Source organism: Quercus robur, chromosome 2 (assembly GCF_932294415.1).
Source record: "Quercus robur chromosome 2, dhQueRobu3.1, whole genome shotgun sequence".
Classification (NCBI taxonomy): domain Eukaryota; kingdom Viridiplantae; phylum Streptophyta; class Magnoliopsida; order Fagales; family Fagaceae; genus Quercus; species Quercus robur.
Window position 1 is genome coordinate 67,708,370 of NC_065535.1, and position 27,860 is coordinate 67,736,229.

The 27,860-nt window shown below is 33.7% G+C and overlaps 1 protein-coding gene and 2 long non-coding RNA genes across 3 annotated transcripts in view; 1 reads left to right on the forward strand and 2 right to left on the reverse strand.

The window, feature by feature from the left end:
• The window catches only part of LOC126714658 (beta-glucosidase 13-like), a 137,309-nt gene that overhangs the window by 103,937 nt on the left and 5,512 nt on the right, over nucleotides 1-27,860 (reverse strand). The window lies entirely within an intron of this gene.
• The window catches only part of LOC126714663 (uncharacterized), a 33,858-nt gene that overhangs the window by 275 nt on the left and 5,723 nt on the right, over nucleotides 1-27,860 (forward strand). The gene's annotated exons all lie outside the window — the stretch shown is intronic.
• On the reverse strand, nucleotides 703-6,595 carry LOC126714662 (uncharacterized). Its single transcript, XR_007651652.1, has 3 exons — nucleotides 6,303-6,595; nucleotides 5,396-5,508; nucleotides 703-914 (listed from the first exon to the last, which is right to left on the reverse strand). It is a non-coding gene; the product is annotated as an uncharacterized LOC126714662 (long non-coding RNA).

Here is a 27,860-nt window from a genome sequence, read left to right on the forward strand (position 1 = left end):
CAAACACTCTAAAACCAAAATTCTCTTTAATTTAGAGGGTAAAACTCTTTAAGTTACTGTTCATGATCAATTTTTTTTTTTCCTGTTAATAATTAAAAGGCTGTTTGAGAGAGAGAGAGAGAGAGAGAAAAAAAAAAAAAAGGCTGTTTTCACTTTTTAGTATTCATTAGTCTCTAACCCGTGCGATGCACGGGAAAATTATTGGAAAATAAATTTAATCCCTTTTTTTGTTCTATTAATATTAATCTTTCTTTTATTCTTTTAAAATAAGAGTTTAGGTTTAATGATAAAAAAACAATCATCGTGTAACAGACGCAATAGATTAACATTTTATTGAAACTATAAAAAAAGGGTATAACATCATTTTGAATAGTAAATATATAGTTTTATAACATCTTAAACTTTTTCTTTTCTTAATGGCATAATATGTTAGGATCACAAAAGAGTATGTGTAAAATCTAACTATGAAAAGTTGTTTTTAGAGGGTCAGAAATGCATTAATTCTGTTAAATAGCATAACTTTTATCACATCTTATAAGAACTTTACAAATTTATAGCATTTATCTTTTAGTTAAGGTGTATTAGAGGATTGAAGTTCTTCTTAATTGGATGTGTTTACAATTAATATTTACACACTTTTGTTTCAATGGCCAATTAACTTTTTACAAAATTGACCAAAATGACATTTTACACTTTTCAAAGTTTGCATCAAATTTTTCAATAATAATAATAATAATAATAAACTATGTGACTTGCTTCAAAATTGTACATACTGTGTGTAATGCAATTGAGAAGGATACATATAAGTCAACTTTACATACATACTAAATAAAAAACCAAGATGCTGTTGTCTAGATGCGTAATAAAGAGGAGTAGAAGACCATGTCTTTGCATGTTGGGCTGCCTAGAACCAACTGCAAGATGAACAATAGCAACCACAATAAATCACACCATTTCATTATTAAGGATAAAAATATGAGATTTTATAATTATTAGCATTTTTTAGTTCTTTCATGGTTTTCATTTTGCCCGTTCGTGTTCAATCCATAAATGCAGATATAACTAAATTTTACCTTTTAAAAATCCATGAAAATAGAAGTTATGTCACTTTTAGAATATGAAAAATGTTTTGTTTGAACCAAGTTCTTTCGTAACTTCTCAAAAAAAAAAAAAAAAAAAAAAATGTTCTTTCCCAACTGCCATATATGCAAGAAGAGCAAACACACAATAAGGCAATGCAACTCAACCCCCAAATACCATGCATGTACAGACTAAAAATATATACAACTTATTTCAACCCCATTACAACTTTATTCTCCTTGATTATATCTTGTTCCAAATTCAAATGTAGCAATGAAAACATAAACTAAAGCAATAATATAGCACAAGACCAAACTCAATTGGTAGTGGAGGTTAGAGAGAATTTACTGTGTTGCATAAGTGGAGAAGATTAAATTTCAATAACAAAATTTTATTCAGAAATTGAGTCCTAAATCTGAAAAAGCAAAACCCAAGATTCAGAGGGAAGAGAAAAAAGTTAATCTAAATCAAATTACACTGGGGAATTTAAACAAACACATAGAGGACAAACACAAAGATGTCAATAACAATGAACCAAAAGTTTTATCCAAAATCACAAAATAAAGATAGTTAAAAAAAAAAAAAGGAGATGAAGAGGTTTCGGTGGGACTAAGGGGCCATAAGCATAGACTTGTAGCAGGCACTGTTCAAGTCACTGCTACAAGCATGGTGTAATTTGGAAATTGCCTAAATTAAAACATGCAATGGTAAAACAATATAATAAAAACATGTCAGAAGTTATACTATTGTTTTTTTTTTTTTTTTTTTTTTTTTTTTTTTTTTTTTAACAATGCAATACAACAGCGGTAAGGGGAAGAAAAAGGAAATTTAGCCACCAAAACCACGCAAACAAAGAAGATTAAAAAAGAGAATCCCAAGAACTACAATTGAAAGGGGAAAACAAAAGAAGTTAGTTTTTCCTGTAGCCATTTCACTGGTTGGCGGTGGCAATAGGCTGGCTGACGGGGCTTGGGGACTAAGAATTTTCATCATCTATGTTTGTAGAAATTGTTTCGAAGTTGTCGATGGGAAATAATCTTCAGACAGAACAGTGTGTCTCTAATTTATATAGGCAAATTGAACACAAACTTATTTAAAATTTCAGTGAAATGGTTTATTTAATTAGTCAATCGAATGGATACAATTTTTGATTTTTTTAAATGTAATCGTGTCATTAAATTATCAAGCCATGTGGCGCAATGAGAAGTGGTCAACAAAAAGTCAAACGTTTCGGCTTATTAGTTATTATATATAGATTTTCAATCCACAAAAAACTGGTTTAGTTGTGTATTTTGTACTTAGTTTTCATTTCTTGTATTCCAAAAACTGAATTTGAATCCAGAAACTGAATACAACTTTTCAACCTTTTTATTTTCTCCAAAAATAAATCCATGTCATTCTCATAATAAAACTGAAAACGAGTGGGACCCATTTTCATTAAATGGTTGAAATGTTTGGTTCTTTACGTGGGTGGAACTTGGGAAAAGAGAAATGTTGATTCTATTTAGAATTCTAATAGACTAGTGTAAGTGAGAAAAGTTTTTATTTATTTATTTTTTTTTTTTTTAAGTAAAAAAAAAATATTAGGGAACAAGTGCTAAACAGAAATGAATGTAAAAATGGGGTCTTTATCGTATATAAATTCAGAAAATGAATACACAAAAATGAAAATGAAAATTGAATACACCATTTTTAGAACCAAACAACACATAACTCTCTTGGTTTGATGGCCTACTGTTCATTAACAAAAGAATTAATTGGAATAAAAAATTCAACAAAACAATTAAAATATTCATTTTTTACTCAACATTCACAACAGCTAACAACTCAACCCAAACCTCTCAAACGTCTCTAAACTCAACGGGAGACACAACTCAAATATTCTTGGTGCAGGTATGCAAGTTAAATAACAAAAATGAGAACTGGTATGGTCATAAATTAGGGCGTTAAAAATATATGGATAAAGTTTAGCTACAAAACTGACTGTAGCCTAAGGCTGCAACCTTACTTAATAAAATAAACATTATTACATATTTTGAAAATCTAACCGTTGAATTGCATGTTATTTACACTCTTAATACACATATTAAATTTTATGTTAATTGGATATTATTTACTATATGATCTATACACTTATATTTTATGCATAATTTTAAACTATAAAAACTTACAATTTAAATAATCTATTGATGACGTAGTTATTAATATTTAATTTTCTAGAAATTTTGCAAGCATGGAGGATATAAGAAGAAGAAAATGTAATCTAATGGTAGATTTGTCAAAATTTATCTCCAATAAAAATTACTATATGATCTATACACTTATATTTTATGCATAATTTTAAACTATAAAAACTTAGAATTTAAATAATCTATTGATGACGTAGTTATTAATCTTTAATTTTCTAGAAATTTTGCAAGCATGGAGAATGTAAGAAGAAGAAAATGTAATCTAATGATAGATTTGTCAAAATTTATCTCCAATAAAAATATATTGAACAAGATTGTAGCCTAAGATTATAACCAATTTTATAGTTAAACTTTGTGCAAAATATATATATTAGAAAATGTTATAACCCTTGTTCATTATATATAAAAAAATAAAGTCAGCAAACACGTGTATGGTTGAAAAATTATCCCATTTGTTCATTTCATTTCATGGCGAACCAAAATGGAAAAGGTTGACCTTTCAATATGAAAAAAAAAAAAAAAAAAAAAAAAAAAAAAAAAAGGAAAGAAAAGAAAATGTTAAAATTACACCGTAAGTGTCAACTAGTACCATGCACGTTGTTGGTTTTTTTTTTTTTTTTTTTTTTTTTTTTTTTTGGGTAGAAAGGAGTATAACATTAACAACCAACCAAACTCCAAAAAGGAGTTAACATGACGATCATACAAGGTACGGACAGAATCTAAACTAAGAAGTAAAGCAACATTCGAGGGGACTCAATAAAGATAGTAAAATCCTGGGAGAAAGGGGCTCTCCTTTTAGCTAGTCCATTAGCACACTTATTAGCTTTTTGATAGCAATGTTGAACTCTAACTAGAAGGATTTCCTTTAGTCATTCTTTGCCGTAGTCACAATAACACTACAAGAAAAAGGGGCTATTGCAGCGGGCCAGAAGCGCCACTAAAGCCCAAAACAGCGCCACTAAAGGTACATTTGGCCTATAGCGGCGAGCCGTCCCGTCACTGCTACAGTGCCGCTATAGGTCAATTGTGGCGGTCGCAAAAAGCGCAGCAATAGATCTGCCATTTAGTGGCACTTTTGGTCTATTGCGGCGAGCTAAAAACTGTCGCCATATGAGGTTGCGATTCGGGTGAAGAGGCCTTTTAGCGGTAGGATAGGCCCACCGCTATATGTTGTCACCTATAGCGGCGGTCAATAAGCGCTGCTATAGGGCTTCATGTACAACATACCCTTGGGTTTTGTGTCAATACCTTTGGGATTTCTGACTCTAGAATGAACTGTGGCATTTGGCTAACCCAAGTTACAAAAGAAGCAGGTAGACCTATAGATTCATCATTTAAAAAACCATCAGAAAAGTTGAGATAGAGCGGCCAATAGCAAAGATTTTAACTTTAGAGGACTTTGACTTTTCCTTGAGACCCATTAATAACAGATGGTGAAGGAAATTTAAGAAAGTATAGAAATATCAACATAATGCTTTTCAATGGATGCACCATTCTAGCACCATATTTTAATTTGATACTACCTAGACAATATATCTAAGCCCATTGCATCATTATAAAAACATAATCATGCCTTTCAAATGAAAAAGAAAAGTTATCATGAAAAGCTACTTTCATATCAAGCACAAGATTTGTACATCTTAACTTCAAGAAAGATATATAATAAAAAGCACTTCAAGCATTCAAAAACAATTACTAACCATTAGGACTTCCTAAAGGAGGTGCACCATCCCTGAGCTCATAAATTATAAATCCCAAACCTTGACAAACTCTATTTAGGTTTCCTATTCCTGAACTCAATCACCTCTTCAGTCTTCAAGTAACGATATATAATTTAGCAACAATAGCTCTTTAATTTCAATTCTAAGCCAAAACCTTGACTAACTCTATTTAGGTTTCCTATTCCTAAACTCAATCCCCTCTTCAGTCTTCAAGTAACAATATATAATGTAGCAACAATAGCTCATTAATTTCAATTCTAAGCCTATAATTAGTAGGAATTCAATGTGACAGCTAAAGGAATTGCAAATTAGTAAGAAGATAACAATTTAGTTTTTGGTCCATTGGAGGCCTGTTGGGCAAATAGTCCCATTTAGCAGTATTATTGCAATTTAAGGGCTCCATACCTTTACTTGTTTTGAACTGCCGCGCTTCCCTTTCTTTGAGCCGATTATTTTCTTAAACCAATGTCCAAAACCCATCCCTGCTATGAAGAATTTGTGTTTAACTTAACATACCCCTGAAAGTAATTCCAATGTAGATCTAGTCAAAATCAGCATTGAGAAAACAACATCAAGTTTAAGAATTCATAACATTTAGTTTTTCTTTTCCTCTACTACTCACTACTCATCAACCAACCAGACAATCATCAACAGGATGTTTGCGGCTGCCACATCTTGTTAGTAGTTATAAAAACAATCACAACTCAATTAACAAATACAAAAATGATATGAAACAACTCCACAAGATTTCAAACTTAACTAAATTGGAATCAAAGAGAAGGAATCATAATCTTATAATAATATGCAAGACAACTTTCACCAATTGATTATATACCCACCAAAAATTCAATAGTATATCAGACCACTAAATCTGTTTGGTTTAGTGGTTCTTTCTCATTTTCATTAGTGATATTAACATGAGACGACTACATCTCTTTCTAGGATTCTTGGTCTCTGCCATGCTTTACTCATTCATATGAGTACTATTCTATTTGCCTATAGTACCTTTTCAAGTAGAATTCCATAGTTAAAAAAGAAAAAAGAAAAAAAAAGTCTACAATCCAAGTTGACTGAGACTTTCCTAGCCATATAAGACAGATTCATCTTTTAATAAGTTGGGTTATATTCCTATATGATGCCAAATCTATGTGCAATTAATGCACTCTATTCAAGCCAATTTTCTAACAAGTTTTTAAGCATATATGATTGCAATAGCAAAGGAAGAAAAAGGAACCCATATCGCCATATCAATTGGAAGTAATAAAACCGATGACAAAGAAACCTAAAATTCAAAGTAAAAAAGTAAACATACCGCTCCAGATGATGACTGTAAGGCCTTTACGCAACCATTTTTCTGACAATCACATGGTATCCAGAACAAATCACTGCCTGTGTCTAACACCACCAAGAATGATAAACTCGGATTCCCCAAAGAAACATTAGCATAATGCAAACTAAAACATCAACAAACATAGTAAATAAATAAATTAATTAACCAAATAAAATAATAAAGTCAGTACACCTAGGGGCGGAGCCACGTAGAGGCTTGGGGGGGCCGTGGCCCCTGCAAAAAAAAAAAAAAAATTCCATTAGACTAGGAAGAAAAAATAAATGGGCCCCCTCAACATTGGACAGTCGGCCCCCCCTACCCACTTCTCAACTATCCTCCCAGCCCAGCCCCAGCTTTAACACCCTTAGAAAGAAAAAAAAAAAAAAATCATTTGTTCTACTTTCAAGCGAAAAAAGAAAAAAAAAAAAGCCCAGATAAAAATTTTGAACTAAAATCTAAAAAAAAAAAATGTAACAGGACCAGCCCACCATGGAAAAAAAAGCCCATCATCAATCTTAAACAACATATTAGTCATCAATCTTAAACAACATGTTAGGAACCCAATCAAAAGAAAAAAAAAACAAGGTAAAGCGTAGCAAACCTACGGAATCTCAAAAAAAAAAAAAATAAAATAAAAAATAAGAAACCAAAACCCAATATACGCGATTACAACCTAACCTAAAGAAACTAGAGCATGAGCAACAGATTCATCAAGTAAAGCAAAACCATTAAAAAAAAAAAAAAAAAAAAAAAAAGCAAAACCAGAAAAGCACAACGACAACAACCAACGGCAACGGAAACCTCAGGTCCTCTGCAAAAGCAACTCAGCAACGCTGCAACAGCCACACCCAGAGCAGTTGACGGCGAGATCAGAGATTCTGTTGCGCAGATCGGAGATTGGCGACACCGCGACGGCGAGATCGGGATAAGAACCTCAGGCAACATCAAGGTATTTCAGTTCTGTCTCTTTTTCTTTATCTCATCTCTGCTCTGAGCCTCACTGAGAGCGGCGTTCTCTCTCTCTTTTTCTTTTATCTCATCTCTGCTCTGCCTTGTCATTGTGACTATTTTTTTGTCTTTTGAAATCTCTCTTTTTCTTTGCTCTGACTTAGACTTAGGCTTTCCAAATTGGCTTTTTGTGCTTTCCTCTAGTTCTCTTTTGGCTAAATTGGCTTTTTGTGTAAGTGTATATATGTAAATATGTAATTGTGTATTTCTGTACTTAAAAGCAACACCCAGAACAACACATTATTAAAAGACAAAAATAAAAAAATAAAAAATGAACTACGTTAGACAGTGGGTTGAATTAGGTGGATGATGCAGTGTACTTGTATTTTTTACATTGTGCAAAACTGACAGTGAGGTGTGTGCTAGGTTACTAGTGGTTAGTAAAGAAAAATAATTAAACAATTAAATAAAAATAATTAATAATTTTATTAATATTTCAAATGAAATTATAATTTATTGTTTATTATTTTGTTAGTTATTTTTGACAAATATTTGATAAAGAAACCATGTACCTAAGATTTATTTTTTGTGAAAGATTCATCTTCATCTTCTAAGTGGATTTGTATTAACTTTAACTTAGAAAATCTTCGTTCAAATATGAATTTGCGTGTTTTTTAGTTGTTGTTAGCGTCAATATATGAATTTATTTTTTTATTAAACTGTGTAAGGAATACCCTAGAAAAATTTCCTGAAGTCGCCACTAGTTTTAGGTACTCCAAATAAAACAAAAAGCTGTTGGCCCACTTCATTTATTGTTACGCTAAACAACAATAATCAAAGCTATATAATTAAATTAACCAATACATAATAAAAGACAAATTAATTAAATTATTTTTGTTTTTGTTTGAGGGGTTATTATTAATTAAAATCGTATTAAAAATGAGTTGACTGTTTAAATTATAGTTGAAATTTTGTTTTTTCTTGAGTATGAATAACATTCATATAACTAAGTAAAAATTTCTAATTAAAATTTTATTTTTTAAAGTTATTTTCAGGTTAATTTTTGAGTCATATTCTTAAAACTAAAAGAATTATGAGCAAATGAAAAACAATTGATGCATTCTTTAAGAAAAAACAATTGATGCATTATTGTTACGCTAAACAACAATAATCAAAGCTATATAATTAAATTAACCAATACATAATAAAAGACAAATTAATTAAATTATTTTTGTTTTTGTTTGAGGGGTTATTATTAATTAAAATCGTATTAAAAATGAGTTGACTGTTTAAATTATAGTTGAAATTTTGTTTTTTCTTGAGTATGAATAACATTCATATAATTAAGTAAAAATTTCTAATTAAAATTTTATTTTTTAAAGTTATTTTCAGGTTAATTTTTGAGTCATATTCTTAAAACTAAAAGAATTATGAGCAAATGAAAAACAATTGATGCATTCTTTAAGAAAAAAGATATTAGCAATTCAGAAATTAGGACACGGTGGCTATAAAAACAAATGTTGATATTTTAATGCCTGATGAATACCCCTCCAAATGTTTAAGAATTCAATCTAAAGAGATAGATCGTGATCTAGGATCACGTAAACAAATATGTGAATTCCCTATCAACAAACAAGATGAAATCCGATGAGTTTATTTCAAAAAATATTCATATCAACCTAAAAATATAGACTATCCATACAGTAATGATACTCATCATCATCGATTTCAACTTTCGAATTGGCCCCCCCATGTACAAATTCCTGGCTACACCCCTGAGTACACCTAACCTAATTGAAACAAATAGTTTGGTCACCCAGGAAAATTTAAAATAAATAAAAAAAAATATTTCTCATTTGGGGTCTTTTTGGATAGGCTGGGAGACCACAAAAAAGAAAACGAAAGAAGACCACAAAAAAAGATATAACTTTTACTTACAATAATACAATTGGCCACTAAAAAACAACTCTTTCTCTTATCAGGAACCAAAAATATCTCCCATAAAAAAATAAAAAAAAAAGAAACCAAAAAATATCATATCAAAAGCTCACTAAAAAACACACACACAAAATATATATATATATATATATATATATATTTATTTATTTATTTATATTAACTAAAAACAAATATTTGAATGATTATTTGAGGAGTGGAATAAGGATCATACAATCCCAAAGAATTACTGAGGAGAGTGACGTTTCCAGCGGAGAAAGCAAGAGGTGATTGGTCGTTAATGGAGGCGAGGTGGCGGCCACGGATGATGCCTCTATTTAATTTTCTTTAAAATATTGGGCTGAATTCAATGCAATTGAAACTTACCTTTAATGACCAAATACGTGGGCCAAGTTTCAACATTCAGTGTCAGTTAGCTTATCATAGTTTCAGATTAAAAGAATAAAAGAATCAGGCATGTCCCAACATTCAGAATAAAAGAATCAGGCATAGTTTTAGATTAGCTTAACATAAAACACAACAAAGGGCTTCAAGTTTCAAACTATTCAGCAGTAAACCTACTAGAAATAGTGTGTACTTAATGCTTATATAAAGTTCTAAAAGGTCAAAATAAAAAAGGTGCTTACACCCAAACACCTTGACACTAGATGCTTGAGCTTTGCCTCAAAGATTTCTAGACTATGACCCAAAGAGCTTAAACTTAAATAGCTTTAAAAACGAGTACTTTTACTAAAATTACTCGGTACAATAAGCAAATAGTCTGAACCTGCCTTAGCCTTACTGTCATGACCAACACAAAAACATAAATATAGGGTTGGGTTCAAGTTACACTTGATGTAACTCTAAAAAATGTCACACCAACCAATAACTTATTGTTGAATTCATATTTTGGAAATCCAACCGTTGGATCACATTTTCTATATGTTTTTAACATGCATGCAATTTTCTTGTCAATCGGACGTAATTTACCCTTTGATCTTTAAATTCATCTTTTATGCATTATTTTAAACTACGAAAACTTGAATTTAAACAATTGATTGATGACATGACTATTAATCTTTGATCACCTTGAAATTTTTTAAGCATGAAAAATATATGAAGATAATGTAATCTAACGATAGATTTGTCAAAATTCACATCAAATTAAGAAATATAAGGCTGGGTTTAAGTTACACTTGATGTAACTCTAAAAAATGTTACACCAACCAATAACTTATTGTTGAATTCACATTTTGAAAATCTAACCGTTGGATCACATTTTCTATTTGTTCTTAACATGCATGCCAATTTTCATGCCAATCGGGTGTAATTTACTATTTGATCTTTAAACTCATCTTTTATGCGTTATTTTAAATTATAAAAACTTGAATTTAAATAATTGATTGATGACATGACTATTAATCTTTGATCACCTTGAAATTTTGTATGCTTGAAAAATATATGAAGATAATGTAATCTAATGGTAGATTTGTCAAAATTCACATTGAATTAAGGAATATAGGATTGGGTTCAAGTTACACTTAATGTAATTCTAAAAAATATTACACCAACTAATAACTTATTGTTGAATTCATATTTTGAAAATTCAACCGTTGGATCACATTTTATATTTGTTCATAACATGCATGCCAATTTTCATGCCAATCGGGTGTAATTTACCATTTGATCTTTAAACTCATCTTTTATGCGTTATTTTAAATTACAAAAACTTGAATTTAAATAATTGATTGATGACATAACTATTAATCTTTGATCACCTTGAAATTTTTTATGTGTAAAAAATATATGAAGATAATGTAATCTAACGGTAGATTTGTCAAAATTCACATCGAATTAAAAAATATAGCGTTGGATTCAAGTTACACTTGATGTAACTCTAAAAAATGTTACACCAACCAATAGCTTATTGTTGAATTCATATTTTGAAAATCCAACCATTGGATCACATTTTCTATATTTTCTTAACATGCATGCCAATTTTCATGTCAATTGGGTGTAATTTACCATTTGATCTTTAAACTCATCTTTTATGCGTTATTTTAAATTACAAAAACTTGAATTTAAACAATTGATTGATGACATGACTATTAATTTTTGATCACCTTGAAATTTTTTATGCTTGAAAAATATATGAAGATAATGTAATCTAACTGTAGATTTGTCAAAATTCACATCGAATTAAGAAATATAGCGTTGGGTTCAAGTTACACTTGATGTAACTTTAAAAAATGTTACATCAACCAATAACTTATTGTTGAATTCATATTTTGAAAATCTAACCGTTGGATCACATTTTCTATTTGTTTTTAACATGCATGCCAATTTTCATGCCAATCGAGTGAAATTTACCACTTGATCTTTAAACTCATCTTTTATGCGTTATTTTAAATTACAAAAACTTGAATTTAAATAATTGATTGATGACATGATTATTAATCTTCGATCACCTTGAAATTTTGTATGCATGAAAAATATATGAAGATAATGTAATATAACAGTAAATTTGTCAAAATTCACATCGAATTAAGAAATATATCGTTGGGTTCTAGTTACACTTGATGTAACTTTAAAAAATGTTACACCAACCAATAACTTATTGTTGAATTCAAATTTTGAAAATCCAACCGTTGGATCACATTTTCTATATGTTCTTAACATGCATGCCAAATTTCATGCCAATCGGGTGTAATTTACTATTTGATCTTTAAGTGGGAAGACAAAAAAATAGAGGGAAATTTAAATGTCTATTGCGGCGGTCCAACCCGCCGCAAAAAGGAGTACATATTGCGGCGGGTCAATGTATCTAAGATTAATTCTACTAAAACAGGTCTATTGTGGCAGGTCATTGGCCCGCCGCTGTAGTATGCTGCGAAATACTAGGGCTATTGCGGTGGGCATATAGAACGCTGCAATAGATCTGATGTACAGCGGCGGGCCAAAAATGCGCTGCAATAGGCGACATATAGCGGCAGTTTTTGCACCTGCTGCAATAGCTCAATTTTCTTGTAGTGTAACATCGATACCATTCGGGTTCCCAACCTCCTTCTACACAAGATCAACAACCATCTTCGCATCTAACTCACGTGTTACATTTGTTGCCTGCATGTTACAGGACTCCATTGAAGTTTTCGTTTGGTAATGACTTTTAGTTGGCTTACTTTTCCACTACTGTGGGTCCTTAGCCTTTTTTTTTTGTCAAAAATCATTACTTTGCAGGTCTTATCCTCAAGATTTTTTGCTTACTTTTTTTTTTCTTTTTTTTTACAGTAGTTTCAGGAAGAAAATAATAAGCTTATTTTATTTAGTTTATAGCTTTTATTTATAACACTTTTAGTAAAAAAACTAAATAAATTATTCTCAAATGGACATTTAAGCGTTTTGCATGTAAGAGTAGGCAAATACAAGTGTACGTGAATATAAAGCAAGAGTGAAATAGTGAAAAATGATGTGTATGGTAAAGTATATGTAATATTTTGGCTGGGTTTGGATCCAGCTTTTTGCGTTTGCGTTTACGTTTCTTCAATTTTTTTTTTTTTTTTCCTCTGCTGCTGCGCACTCATTTAGGGAACAACGGCTACTGTTCATGTGAACAGTAGCCGGTAATTGTTGACTTTTCAGTTTTTTTATTAGTTCTGTGGGTCCCGTGAACAGTGTACGGGACCCACAAATCTCACTTTTGCATAACTTTTTCATTAAAATTGGGTCCCACAATACTATTCACACATTTAAAAATTATTTTGCTACAGTGTTTTCAGTTTTCAGTTTTCAGTTTCAGCAAAATAAGTTCTATCCAAACAGACCCTTTTAGTATCAATAAATTTTTTTTTTTTGAAAAACTCTTTTTGTATTATACTTGAGTGTGATGAGATTTATTATAGAGTATTTGCTAAAATACTTTTCTTGATTGTCAAATTTATTATTTTGGCAAAATTTTTGCGGAGAGAAATCTCAACAATTGGTATGGGTTTCTTCTAGAGGATATAATGAAAGGAAAAAATGCCAGCAACTCATGTTTCGCATGCATTCTCAAGAAATCTCAACAATTTCAACAATAAAATGTGGTGGTCGTGCATGAAGTCATATACTGGAAGGAAATGATTTGTGAGAAGTTACGTGCCGAGAAAGCATGGCCCCATCAAAAAGCTCTTTACTTGCTCAAGTGGTACATGGAGGATAATATGCTAATTCACATGTATCAAATACAAATATAACAAAGTAGGCACGGCTCACAGTGTCACACATTAGAGTGGTGCTCATGAGGTACCAATTCAGCAACTCATCCTGTTTCATTTCAAATTAATGGAAAACAATTGTTAAAATTTTAGTATTTGAATTAAAGACTTAAATTTCGACTCTTGCCTCTCACCTCACAAGAACTTTGTAGTTGTGAAATGACCATTATACCAAGTGTGTGCGGTGTTGATTATGGTTATAGTGTTAATATCTTACTCTATTTGACAAAATTTAATGTATTGTCCTAGTACATAGTTGATAAAAGCTCTGTTGTGGGAAAATATTTACTCAGAGTAGGGTCCACTTGGTTGGAATGGTGGAAAATTAGAAGGATAGAAAAAAGGGGAAGGGATAGAAAAATGAGAGGATGGAAAATATTTAGTTTTCTATTATATGTGCTTGGTTGGAAGGATGAGAAAGTGAAAAGATGAAAAACTTATTTGTTTGGTTAAGAAGAAAAATGAGATGATAGAAAATGAAGTTGGTATAAATCAGTGGCGGAGTTGGGATTTTAGTCTAGATGGAGCAAAATTAAAAGACAATATTAAAAGTGAAATTAATCTAAAAAATATTAATCAACAATAATAACAAAATAAATAAACAATTGTAAGCAAATATGAATATATTTCATATTATTAAAATAAATAAACAAAAATAACCAATTCATAGCTACTAAAAAATTTACAAATTGATGGAGTAAAAATGTGATTAGTGTTACTTAAAAAATATAATGAATAAATGTTTGAAATTATTTTTGTAATTGGTGACATGCCAATTTGTAAGACATAAGTAGTAAAATTTGTTGTATCTCTAACATCATTTAAGGATAAAATGCTGTGAAAAGTATCATAAATAGTGAAAATGGTGTAAATAATGATATAAAATAAAAAATAAAAAATAGTGAAATAGGTGCAACACGTAGGATAAGACAAAAGCTACTTGTAGGAATAGTGAAATTGGTGAAAAGCTTACATGGTTTGGTGTTTGAGAGCTTTTTTTCCTTTCTTTTTCCTGTGTGTTAGAGTCACTTTCAACCAAGTAGAAGTCATTTTTTTTTTTCTTTTTTTTTTTTTTTTTCCTCCATGTCAGTAAGTAATTACTTTAGACTACATATGCTAGAAAATTTTAGGAGGACTCAGGGGGGGCAGGTGCCCCCTCCCCTCTCCCCCTTCTCTGGCTCCGCCTCTAGTATAAATAGAGAGTTATGTCTCTATTAAATCAAACAAAAAGTAACACATTTTGTTATTAAAAAATTGTGTATGAATGGTACTTCATTTATACTTTTTTTTTCCCTTTTTATAGAAAAAGATAGGAAGTTCAATATTTGTCCCAAAAAAAAAAAAAAAAAAAAAAAACCAGCTAACTGTTTGAGAAAAGAAAGGACAAGCACATAATAAAAGAAAAGAAAAAAGAAGGAAAAAAAAAAAAAAAACGAAGAGAGGATAAGCACAAAAGAAAAAGGAAAAGAAATAAAAAATGAAGATAAGCACAAATGAAAAAAAGAAACCGAATGAATATATAAAAAGACAAAAGAAGCATAGTATAAAAGGACAGTTAGCCTAGACAACTATTGCAGGGCATTTTCACTTGTGTATTCATTCGGAATTGGGGTGATTTAATTGTGGTGGGCTGAGAGAAAAAAATTATCAGTCTCCATTATTTTTCTCCTCTCTTTTTCCTCGTAACTAAACACACATTATTTATTTTCTTTTCTCCATTTTCTATTCACTTTGTTTTCAACTCAACTAAACACACCCTAAATTCATATGAAAATATTAATTTTCTGTATTGGGTAGATAGTTTTTATTAGGTTAGAGTACCACATTCATTTCCATTTCCTAAGTTACATTTCTTTATGCTCATTTTCTATAGTGCAATTCAATTTTGATCTTGTGTTCAATGACCATGCCAGAACCATGAGAACATGGACTATTTTCATAGGAATCGCAAGTAAAAGTACAATACTAACTTTTTTACAATGAAGTTAAGAGTCTTGTAACTTAACAAATTGATACCTTGTAAGGTTGAATTTATTCAACCATCTAATTGGCTTTATTCCGTGCCAAATTTGCTTGTAATTCAGCAATTAGTAACCCTGTATTTAGGTGGGTTTGATGTAAGGGTAGTGAGTGAGATAGAGTGAAGATTGCTCAAGAGTGTGCAAGAAAACAGAGACTCGCGGCTGGGACTCGCTGGTGACTCGCGGCTGCAAGCCGCCAGACGCAGCACACGTGCCAAGCATGCTGGAAGGTGAATAGTCATGCAAGCTGGAGCACTACAGGACAAAACAGGACAACTGGCCATACGGTTATCTCGCGACTGGATCTCACGACTTAGTCAAGCCGCGAGGTCAAGTCGCGAGCCACCCCTGTTTTGTAAAACCTGACGTTTCACATTCCTCTCCCACTCCAGTATAAATACCCCTTTTACCCACGATTGTAAGAGAGCTTCCAGAGAGAATTTTGAGAGAGAAACCCTAAAGAAAAACAAGATTGATTCACCCACAATCTATACATTAGAGTCTCTTCAAATTCCTCAACTCTCTTCCTCTCCATTGTCAAATCCTTGAGAGGCATTATACCAAACCTGATTCTCACCATTATCATTACTGTGAGAGAGCTGTTTGGATTTCTGGGAAGCAGTTAGGAAGGAACCAATCTTCATTGGTTGATGCTATGGTCTAGTAGCGGAATCCGGGAAGCTAGAAAAGAAAAAGGTTCGGCGCAACCTCGTTGGAGCAAGAAGCTTGGAGGGCTTAGGTGCACTGGGTAGATTAGGCTTGGAGGGTCTATTGCTGTCCATGTATCCCAACTGTATTTTCTAGTGGATTTTTTACTGCTTGGAGGGCAGCGGAGAGGTTTTACGCCGAGGGCTTCGGTTTCCTCTTCGATAACACATCGCGTGTTGTCTTTGTGTTTGCATCTTCCTTCCTCTCTATCTTTGCCTTTTTATTATCTGCTGTGGATTGTGTTTTGTTTCGGCTTAGATAGTTTTTACCAATTCCATATTATAGCTTATGTTAAGTTTCCGCACACTAGTTGTTTGACATATTGCTTGAATTGGTTAAGTTGTAATTTGGGGGTCTAAACGTTCAAAAGTGTTTATACACATTTTTTCAACTTTCAATTGGTATCAGAGCAGGTACACTGTTATTGGTTTCATTACCATTATGTGATCCTTGACTCCCTTTTGAGATGGATCGGTCTCAATCCCTAAATGCACCTCCATATTTTGATGGTAGTAATTATGCTTTTTGGAAGGTTCGTATGAGAGCTTTTCTGCGTTCTATTGATGAATCTGTTTGGGATGTTGTTGAGATTGGTTGGACCAGACCTGAGGCAGCCAAATCCACATGGGATAAGGCAGCACTTGCTGCATCTAATGCTAACAGTAAAGCACTCAATGCTATTTTCTGTGGTGTGTCTCCAGATGAATTTCACAGGATTTCTCACATTACCGTTGCCAAAGAAGCATGGGAGATTTTGGAAACCACCTATGAAGGCACGAAGAAAGTGAAAGACACCAAGTTGCAAATGCTGACCACTCGGTTTGAGGAGCTCAAAATGAGTGAGGATGAGTCTTTTGACTCTTTCTATGGGAAGCTAAATGAGGTGGTTATCAGCAAATTCAACTTGGGGGAGAAAACGGAGGATTCAAAAATTGTAAGGAAGATCCTTCGATCATTGCCGGAAAGTTTTCGTGCTAAAGTGACAGCGATTGAAGAGAGCAAGGACCTTGATGACATCAAAGTACAGGAGCTGGTTGGTTCTCTGCAGACTTATGAGATGTCGCTGCCCAATCAACGGAAGAGTAAATCTCTTACTCTTAAGACCATTAATGAGAAGGTGGAAGATCAAGACTCATCAGGAGAAGATGTAGTTGACAAAGATGTTGCATACCTTGTCAAAAATTTCAGAAAGTTCTTGAAATTCAAAAATAATGGCAAATTTGATGATAAAAGAAAATTCCAAAGTTCTGGAAGGGAGAAAAGGGAATTCAAAAAGAAAGATGGAAAAGAATCCCAACCTACACAAGGTGTCACCTGCTTTGAATGTAACGGACATGGACACTTTAAGAATGAATGTCCAAATTATTTGAAATCGAAAGGCAAAGTGTATGCCACGACATTGAGTGACTCGGATTCATCTGACTCAGAATCTGAAGAAAGCTGTGATGGAGAGGGGAACTATTCAGCTTTTATGACTATTGCTCATGTTGAGTCTTCAGATGAGTTGAATCTGCTTGTACGAGACCTTGGAGAACATAGTGATGATAAATCACTAGGAATTGTTGAAGAATCAGATGTTGAAGAAGATGAAAGCACAACAAATCTTCAAGAGAATTATAACTCACTCTTGGAGAAGTCGGGTGAGTACACAAGGGTGGCCAAGGCTGCTGTGAGAAAAATGAAGAAGGCAGAGGAGGACTACAAAAGTCTCCTAATCCGATATAGGGAGGCCAAATGTGAGATAGAAACACTGAATGGTGAGGTGTCCGAAACTTACACAAAAGTGAGATTTCTTGAGAATGAGGTTGTGCAAGCAAATGCTAAAATAGAGAGGGTCACCACCAAGAAGCTAGATGATGTTATCTCATCTCAAAAGAGCTTTTTAGACAAATCCGGATTGGGATATACCGGAGGAAGTAGTTCATCTGGAAATGTCACTAAAGAAGTGAAGTTTGTAAAGGCCAAAGATCCAGTTGTAGTTGACCTTAATGAAGAGAAGCTCAAGATGGAGGAGAAGAAGAATGTGGTGAACCAACGGATGTTGAATCCCCGTAATCAATTTGTGGGCAGGTCTGAATCTCGTGCCAAGTCACGCCCACGACCACAAAGATGTCCTAGAGCAACTTATGTGTGTCATTATTGCGGACTTCAAGGGCATACTCGACCAAATTGTCAAAAGTTGAGAGCAAAGAATAGTGCAACTCCTCAAAGGTCAGGAGGACCTAGAAATGATAGAAGAAATTGGGCAGGTGATCAATCTAGAGATCAGAATGGTGATCCCGGAATGATGAACGTGATGAAGATGATTGGTGCATTCACCAACTGCTTGGAAAGCTTCTCACGAAGGTTTGAAAGCCCTAACTCCCGTACCCAATCCTATAAGGAAATCACCCCAAACGCAAGTGACGTGTGGGTGAAAAAGGGTACTCATGCATAAGCATTACAACATGTCCATGCATTAATACTTCCTATGCTTTGTGACGATGTTTGTTTGTTTGTTTGCTTGCTATTTTTGCTGTTGGTTGTTTGCTTGTCTACTTGTGCATATTTTTAATTTTGTTTTGTCCACCTTTTTGTTTCTAGTGTCAAAAATCCAAAAATCACATAAAAATTAGAAAATCAAAAAGCTTGATTGACTTTGTTGAGCTTTTGTCTCAAAACCTGTTTTGCCTTGTACCTTTATGCTAATGGCTTTATGCATTTTCGAGCATTGCTTGTTTTCATGCACTCATATCACTGTGGGAAAAATCTTGAAATCTATGTGATTGTTGTAAATAGATCTTCAAACTTGTCATGAATGATTAGTGAATGGTTATGTTGATCTTGAGACATGCATAGATTTGTGTCTATATATTTTCCCACTATTTATTTTTGTTTTGCTAAAAAGAGCTTACCAAATGTAAATCTCCAAATGAAAAGAGATATTGAGCTGCAAAAGCCTGTTGCACATTCTAGTATTCGACTAGGAAAAAGGGTAAGCGACCTTATATTAAAGTGAATGTTTATTCAAAAAGCCAAAGGCTTGTTCTTTAAAGTGAAATGTCATATATCACTCTCACAATGAGAGATGATTGTCTCAAAAGATCAAAATGATCAAATGTTATGTTTGAAAGTGGAGTCAAATGTTAAGCTCCAAGTTATGTTATCAAGTTGTGTGGGAGGTCATATATACATATTTCTATAATTGAGATGAGTCACATGATCTAGTGCTAATTGTGTATGCCTTGGTTGAATTGATCATTGAAGCTTCACATTAGACTAAGGACTATCTCATTGTTGATATCCACACATAACACACAAGTTTATGTTCAAAAAATGCCATATTCATTTGTGTGATTGTACTTGATGAAATGTGTTTTCACATGCTCAATCTTTGTTAATTCAAGCACAAAAAGATTTTTGAGTGTTTTAGGTGTTTTTCGAAAGTATTTTGTTTGAGAAATCTGAAAATTTCAAAAATCCAGTTTTGCCCTGTTTTGGCGGCTCAGTCGCGAGTATGTCAAGTTGCGAGCCTCAGTCGCGTCTTCGCGGGTCATTTTTGGCGACTTGTTCGCGAGTGGAAGGTCTAGTCGCGAGGTTTACTCAGAGATTTTCGCGGCTCACTCGCGACTCACTCGCGGGTAGACCTTCAAGTCGCGAAAAACACTTAGAAAATTTTTTCAAATTTTTGTCCTTGAGTGTTTTGGCGGCTTGAACTGGCGACTGTGTGGCGACTTAATCAAGTCGCGAAAAACGCGTGTTTGGCAAAAATAGGGGCAGTTTTTAAATCTTTTTCAGTTTTCCCTCGAACATTTGTGTCTGTTCATCTTCTCTCTAAACTATCTCCCTCCCAAACACTCCGTGCTCCCATTTCCAATCTCCATTGTTGCATATTTTCTGCTCAAATTCTTCAAGTCACAGGTATGGGTTTTCAGTTTTGAACTCATTTCTACTTGATTTTGTGTTTTTCTCCTTGATTTTTTGCATATGTTTATGATTTAGAGATGGGTTTGTGTTTCGGCTATTGCTCTTTGTTCATGCTTAGCTTGCAGATGCTGTTGCTAAAGTTTGTTTTGATCTTGGTTGTTTCCTTTTTGGTCTTCATCCTGTGCTTAGCTAAGTGTGTCTTTTATTTTATCTGATCTTGAGCTGTTGAGTTGTTTCAAAATGTTCCATTTGATGATGTGAGTTTTACTGTGCTGAGTGTGCATGTTCTATTGTGCTAATCTGTTGGGAGCATCTGTTAGTTTCAAAATGCTGATTATGAGTCATATCATTTTTCCATTATATGTCTCAATGACATATTCTCCCCTGCATTCTCCCTGTTGTTCTTGTGTTTCCTATTTTAGGCTTGTTTATCCATGTGGTTGATCTACGCAGCTTATTGTTTAAGTGTTCAAGTTCATTTGTGTGGCTGAAATCTCTTTGTTAATTACATGGTACTGACTAGTTCTACACATATATTGTTCTATGCTGTTGTGGCCTCTTCTGATTGTTCACAGATGGCTCCCTCACCTCCGAAGAAGAAAACTCCTGCAAAGAAGGCTGACAAAAGATTGAAAATGGATTCTAAACTGTTTAGGTCAGTTCAACACTTTAAGAGATACAAGGATATCTTCTTGAAAGCAGGGATTATTCAAGAAAGATTTGTAGATTTGGAGGACTTAAGACAATCCTTTATCCCCAGTTGTTTTGAAGGAAGAGGATGGGAAAAGCTTCTGAGTGATCTCCCTGTAGTGTGTGAACCCCTGATTAGGGAGTTTTATTCAAATGCTGTGATAAGGGAGAATGAGTTAAGTTGCTGGGTTAGAGGTAAAGAATTCATTTTGGATGCACATGTCATTGATGATGTGCTAGGGCTTGAAGGATTGGAAGATCAGGAATTTATCAATTACAAGGATAGGAGTGTTTCTATTGAAACAGTTCAACAAAGGATAGGTGGGCAGAGAGAAGGGAAATGTTTGAATACCACTGCCTTTCCAGTGGACATGAGGTGTCTAACAATAATCATGATGTTTAACCTCTATCCCATAAAGAAGTTGACTACAATCAACTGTGCAAGAGCAATTTTTCTGATGGATCTCAAAGAAAAGAATTTCATTGATATAAGTTCCCACATATATGACACCATTGTGGATGAGAAAAGAACAACCTCTAGGCCAAAATTGATCTTTCCCAGTTTGCTAATGAGGATTTTTAGAAGGAAGGGTGTTCCAATCCCTCAAGACATCAGTCCCATGTCCACACCCTTTGCAATTAACAAGCTTACCTGCAAAAGGATAAGTGTTAGGCTTCCAGGAGAAGAAGATGAAGGTGATGAAGGAGAGGGTGTCCCAATGGAGACTGAAGCAGAGGCAGCAGGGCATGCATCAACCTCAACACCCAGGAGGAGTGGCAAAAGGTCTAGAGCATCAACTTCTTCAGATACACCTCCAGATGCTTTCCAAATCATTCTGGAACGACTTGATGGGATCAGAGAAGTCCAGACTGAGCACTCTGAGAGGATGAGAGCCATGCAGGACCAGATTGATGTTTTGTCTACAAAACTTGACAGCTTCACCACTCAGCATGAACAGTGACCCTTTGGCCATTCCGGTCAAAAAGGGGGAGATGTTTCTTTCTGTTGTTGATGACATTGATGATGAGAAGCAGAAAAGCAGCTCTTAAGGGGGAGTAATGTGTTGAGGGGGAGTTGTCAAGTTGTCAAAATCAGAGACTTTGTTTATATATGCTTATGTTTTGGGTATTTAATGTTTATATGGGTTTGATACACTGTTTTTGGTGTATAGTTGTTTCTAACTCTTAACCTATACTCTTGGTTTAATCCTTTATATATTTTGATGATGTTATTCAGGATGTTTTGTGTTTGTACCCATGTGCTTTTGTAAACTTTTAGGGTTAATGTTTTATGCATAGTTTGTAGGCTTTATGGTATGTACCTTGCTTAATGCAGCCTTTATGCTATGTTGAAATCAGTACTTTAATCTAAATGTCTTGCACTTTGATTTATGTACTGTCACTCTTGTGCCCTTGTAGGATTGCTCCTAGATGCATATACCTTGTGTAGTATGCATTGGTTGAGTGTTAAACATACAAGTGTCTTGCCTTGGGCTTGTTAACTTGTATGTCCTTGTGTTCATTTCAAGTGTGAATGAGCACTGTGATCACTACCTTGTGGTATTCACTTGGTTGATCAAGCCATGGTTTGTTTCTTAACTCCGTCTTTGCTTGATCACATATTACCTGTTTCATATGCATTTTATGATTTTCTACTTACAATGATCATGGTGTATTGTTGTGTTTCAGGAGTATTATGTTCATATGATTCAAGTGCTTCACAGCTTCTAGAGTTAGGTGTGAGTGAGTTTTGTTCAACTGTTCCCAATTCACATGTTAAGTCTAGAGTCTGTTTTAGGGTTTTGTCACGGAATAGCCAAAGGGGGAGATTGTAAGGTTGAATTTATTCAACCATCTAATTGGCTTTATTCCGTGCCAAATTTGCTTGTAATTCAGCAATTAGTAACCCTGTATTTAGGTGGGTTTGATGTAAGGGTAGTGAGTGAGATAGAGTGAAGATTGCTCAAGAGTGTGCAAGAAAACAGAGACTTGCGGCTGGGACTCGCTGGTGACTCGCGGCTGCAAGCCGCCAGACGCAGCACACGTGCCAAGCATGCTGGAAGGTGAACAGTCATGCAAGCTAGAGCACTACAGGACAAAACAGGACAACTGGCCATACGGTTATCTCGCGACTGGATCTCGCGACTTAGTCAAGCCGCGAGGTCAAGCTGCGAGCCACCCCTATTTTGTAAAACCTGACGTTTCACATTCCTCTCCCACTCCAGTATAAATACCCCTTTTACCCACGATTGTAAGAGAGCTTCCAGAGAGAATTTTGAGAGAGAAACCTTAAAGAAAAACAAGATTGATTCACCCACAATCTATACATTAGAGTCTCTTCAAATTCCTCAACTCTCTTCCTCTCCATTGTCAAATCCTTGAGAGGCATTATACCAAACCTGATTCTCACCATTATCATTACTGTGAGAGAGCTGTTTGGATTTCTGGGAAGCAATTAGGAAGGAACCAATCTTCATTGGTTGATGCTACGGTCTAGTAGCGGAATCCGGGAAGTTAGAAAAGAAAAAGGTTCGGCGCAACCTCGTTGGAGCAAGAAGCTTGGAGGGCTTAGGTGCACTGGGTAGATTAGGCTTGGAGGGTCTATTGCTGTCCATGTATCCCAACTGTATTTTCTAGTGGATTGTTTACCGCTTGGAGGGCGGCGGAGAGGTTTTACGCCAAGGGCTTCGGTTTCTTCTTCGATAACACATCGCGTGTTGTCTTTGTGTTTGCATCTTCCTTCCTCTCTATCTTTGTCTTTTTATTATCTGTTGTGGATTGTGTTTTGTTTCGGCTTAGATAGTTTTTACCAATTCCATATTATAGCTTATGTTAAGTTTCCGCACACTAGTTGTTTGACATATTGCTTGAATTGGTTAAGTTGTAATTTGGGGGTCTAAACGTTCAAAGGTGTTTATACACGTTTTTTGAACTTTCATACCTTTTGGTATTTTCAACGGGGACACTAGAGTTCAAAAAAGATGAAAGCATGGATTAGAAGAAATTGTGTGTTTGGGCTAGAATTGTTAAAAAAAGTTTTGTTTTTTGCTTTTTGTCTTTTTTTTTTAAATTTTTTTTAAACAAACTAGTTTTTAGCTTTTTGTAACACATTAAAATAAAAGTTACTAAAAATCAATGTTATGAATACTATTTCGAACCTTCTTTTGGTTTGTCTATTGGAATGAAATATTTTAGTATCGGCTTGTTTTTACATTTCGTTTTAGGGGTTACCGGCTTCCCCGTCCCCACCCCTCCCCCCCCCCCCCCCCCCCCACACACACATATATATCAACAAAATTTCCAAAAGATAATAACTAATTACCAAAGCATATACAAATAAGTAAATGATAGGGTCATTATTCCTTTAAAAATATATATTATTTATCTATACTAGTATACTACCATTGATTGGGTGCCTTTTTTAATTTTTATTTATCAAGTTGTAGTACCATTTGAAAGTTTTTAACTGTTAGCTCATGTAATAGGTTGATCGGTGGATCACGTGGCACTATTTGCTATAAATGCAAAATACGTGGAACTCTTGATAAAATAATGATTACACATTTATAGTTTCATCTACCCCACACTATTTGTTATAAATGCAAAAAACGTGGAACTCTTTCCTTTGATAAAATAATGATCACACATTTATAGTTTCAATTACCCCACCCAACTCCATTTCCTCTATCTAAGTACAACTACTAGTCTCTACGTTTTAAAATTCTTATTACACTCTCCTTGCCTCTTTTTTGCTGCAAAAAGCAAATATGTGAAGGTTGAAGTTTCATGAGTAATTCACCTTAGACTCAGAATCATCAAAGGTCACCTTCAGTTTTTACCCCCTCTCTTCATTGTTGTAGAATTTTTGGTTATAACTGATGCCGTGAGTTAGAATAGAATCAGTGTAACTCAGAAGAGTCAGGACACTACTACATGTAATGCTAAAAAAGAACAAATTCATTCCGGCATATGCTACCTTGTCGTGAGTCTTGTCAGGAACGGACCTATAATTTCTTATTGTTACTCACCCACGGTGCAAAAAACATTGTTAGATCATAATAGGCGTAGAATTTATATAGTTTTATCTAAAAATGACCTATATTAGATTGTGTATAATTGTGTAAATTTAAAAGTTTGTTATAATAACCGTGTAAATTTACACTGACACTATTTATTTCATATTTCCTATTTTTTATGTTTATTCTTTTTTTATCTTGAGATGTATCTCGAGGTAAAGAAAGAGAGTGGATGATAATTGTGTTAAGTGAAAAAAGAGGATCAGCTAAAAAAAACAAGAAATTTTGATATTTTAATTAAATGTAGTGTAAAATAGATAATTTGATGTGGAGGGTTTTGATAATTAAATATGTAAAATAGAAAAGGTAGGTTCTTATACTAAAATAGACAAAAAAAAAAAAAAAAAAAAATTGTAAGAGTCGATGCGAATGTCCTTACCTACCCACTACCAACATTTAGTGGTAGCTCCAGGATTTTTTGTCTAGGGGGTCAACAAGAAGATAAATCTTAGATAGAAAATGAATCTTTTTGTCTACGATATTTCTTTATTACAAATTTTTCCATATATTCTGTTTGAAGCTACTGCATTTATACACATTAGGGTTTTGTAATCAAGTACTTCCTGATCTTCATCGTTTATGAAGTGAAGAACTTTGCAGCCAATAACAATCATTCAAATTGTTGGAGTTAGTCATGTACTGGGATCCGTGCAAAGGAGTTAATCACAGATTTGAGATTTATGCAAGAAAGGAAAGAAGACTATTACAATATCAAGTCTAATTGGATATTGGAGTGAAGATTCAACTGTAGATTGGTATTTTGAGATAGGTTAGGGTAGTGGTAAGATTCCTCATACTTGTAATCGCTTGATTATTGATTAGTGGATTCTTGAGAGTGGTGACCTTAAATTCACTTGGTGGGGTTTTGCCTTGCTAGAGGTTTTTCCCATTTGTCAACAAATCACCGTGTCAATTTAATTTCCTCTGCATTTAGTTTATTTGGTGATTTATTGGTGTCTCAATGATTTGCTTGTAATTTGACTTAATTAATCAACTTGAGTAATTGTATTAATTAATCGGGGTCAATTTATCTTAATCCAACAGATACATTACACCCCTTGTCTGCTTAAGGCCCTTCCTTTCCAATCTCATATTTGTTTTCTTCCTCTCCCTCCAAATACTCCAAAAATCTCTTTCTCTTTCTTTATCCATTTTTCCTTAAATATCAGTATCACCTCGCATATTCCCCCCCCCCCCCCTTCACTTTCTCTCTCTCTTTTGGACTTTACGGAACAAAATATCTTCTCTCTCACTTTTGCTTCTACTTTCAGATTTTAAAGAAAAAAAAAATTATCTCTTTATTATTCCCAAACTCTTCACTTTGCTTCATTTTTTAGACTCTGATTGTAGTTCTCACAACTCCATCTGTACAACCAAAGCGTAAGCTCTACTAAGCTCACTTCAGTAAATATATATATATATATATATATATATATATTAGCACAATAATTGTAAATTTCAATGGTGATATTCAATTAATATCCGTACCCTAAAACAATTTTATAATTTATGAAAAATCATTACTTCATGTTTATGGTTCCTTTAACCATTAACATGATTTTTCTATAGAGGTGACATCACATGCCACATTTAAACAATAAAAAATACCCATTGTAATTATGCATGTGAAAATGTAATTTATAATCAAATAAAAATTCATAATATTATTTCTGAGGGAACATAATTTTAACACAATGACCATGCCAGAACCATGAAGAAGCATGGATTATTTTCATAGCTGTTCCGGAATTGCAAGTGGAAGTACAATACTATGTACAATATGCAATGAAGAAGATGACCAACGAGACTAAATCCAAATTATTATAAAACATAAATTCAAAGAGAACTAGTCTCTGTTATAGCCGCATCTCAAACCACGGTGCTTGGAATACTCCAAAATCGATGAGTTTCAAATTTATTCTACTAAGCAAGTTGGAACTAATTGTCACATTGGTTTGCAACACAGCATATATATGATATATCGGCTAATTAGCTAGCCAAGAAGACGTCCTTGAACCATTTCGCAGACTTCTTGAGGATTCTTTCCAAGTTGTTGGGGTAATCGGTGTAAGCAAGCCCGAAACGCACTTGGTAGCTTGACCCCACTTCCATGCAGTCCATTAAAGCCCACATGAAGTATCCATTTACGTCTACTCCTTGCCTGCACTCAAACAACAAACAATCCTTATGACTTTGTTTGTTGGGACAAACTTTTTTTATGGTATTATTTATGCATAATACAGTTGCCATCAAAAGAATATGTGATAATTAATTAGTTGCGATTGGCGGATTATAAAGTGGAACAAAATTAGTAGGTAGCACTCAAGAACATACTTGATTGCTTCTAAAATGGCATAAAGATGCTGAAGAATATGCTGAATCCGAGCATCATCTTGTAATGCAGTCTTTACTGCAATAGTATCATCTCGTTTCTCCGGATATCCTGTTCCAAGGCATATACAATCATATCAAGATAAAAAAATATGATTTTGTGATGTCTCTTTTTGCTTGATGAATATGAAAAAGAGGAACTATTTTAATTAAAGTACTAACCATTCTCAGTAACAAAGAACTTAGGATTGTTGTATGCATTTGAAATATAAACCAATGCATCGGTTAACCCTCGTGGATAGATATAAATTTCACTGCTGCCTGGTGTCTGGGTTGACAATGAAATATCATGTTCTTAGTCGATGTCTTAAAGTCATTGGGTTTAATCAACGTGTAAACGATAGATTTAAAACAAAACAGTCTTACTGGTGGACCAATGTATTCCCCAACTTTATTCTGAACTGTGACAAATGCAACAAACAGGAAAGATGGTTTAGATATTCCTAACTATCAAAACCAGATTTAGGCTAAATTCAATTGCATACTAAATTAGGCTATTTTGCAAATGAAACCTCAAAAGTTTACCTGAGACTGTAGCAAACTGATAGTCAGAATATTTAGAAAAGGTTGCATCTTTATCAAATGCTACGGCAGTTGCATATCTGGATGTAT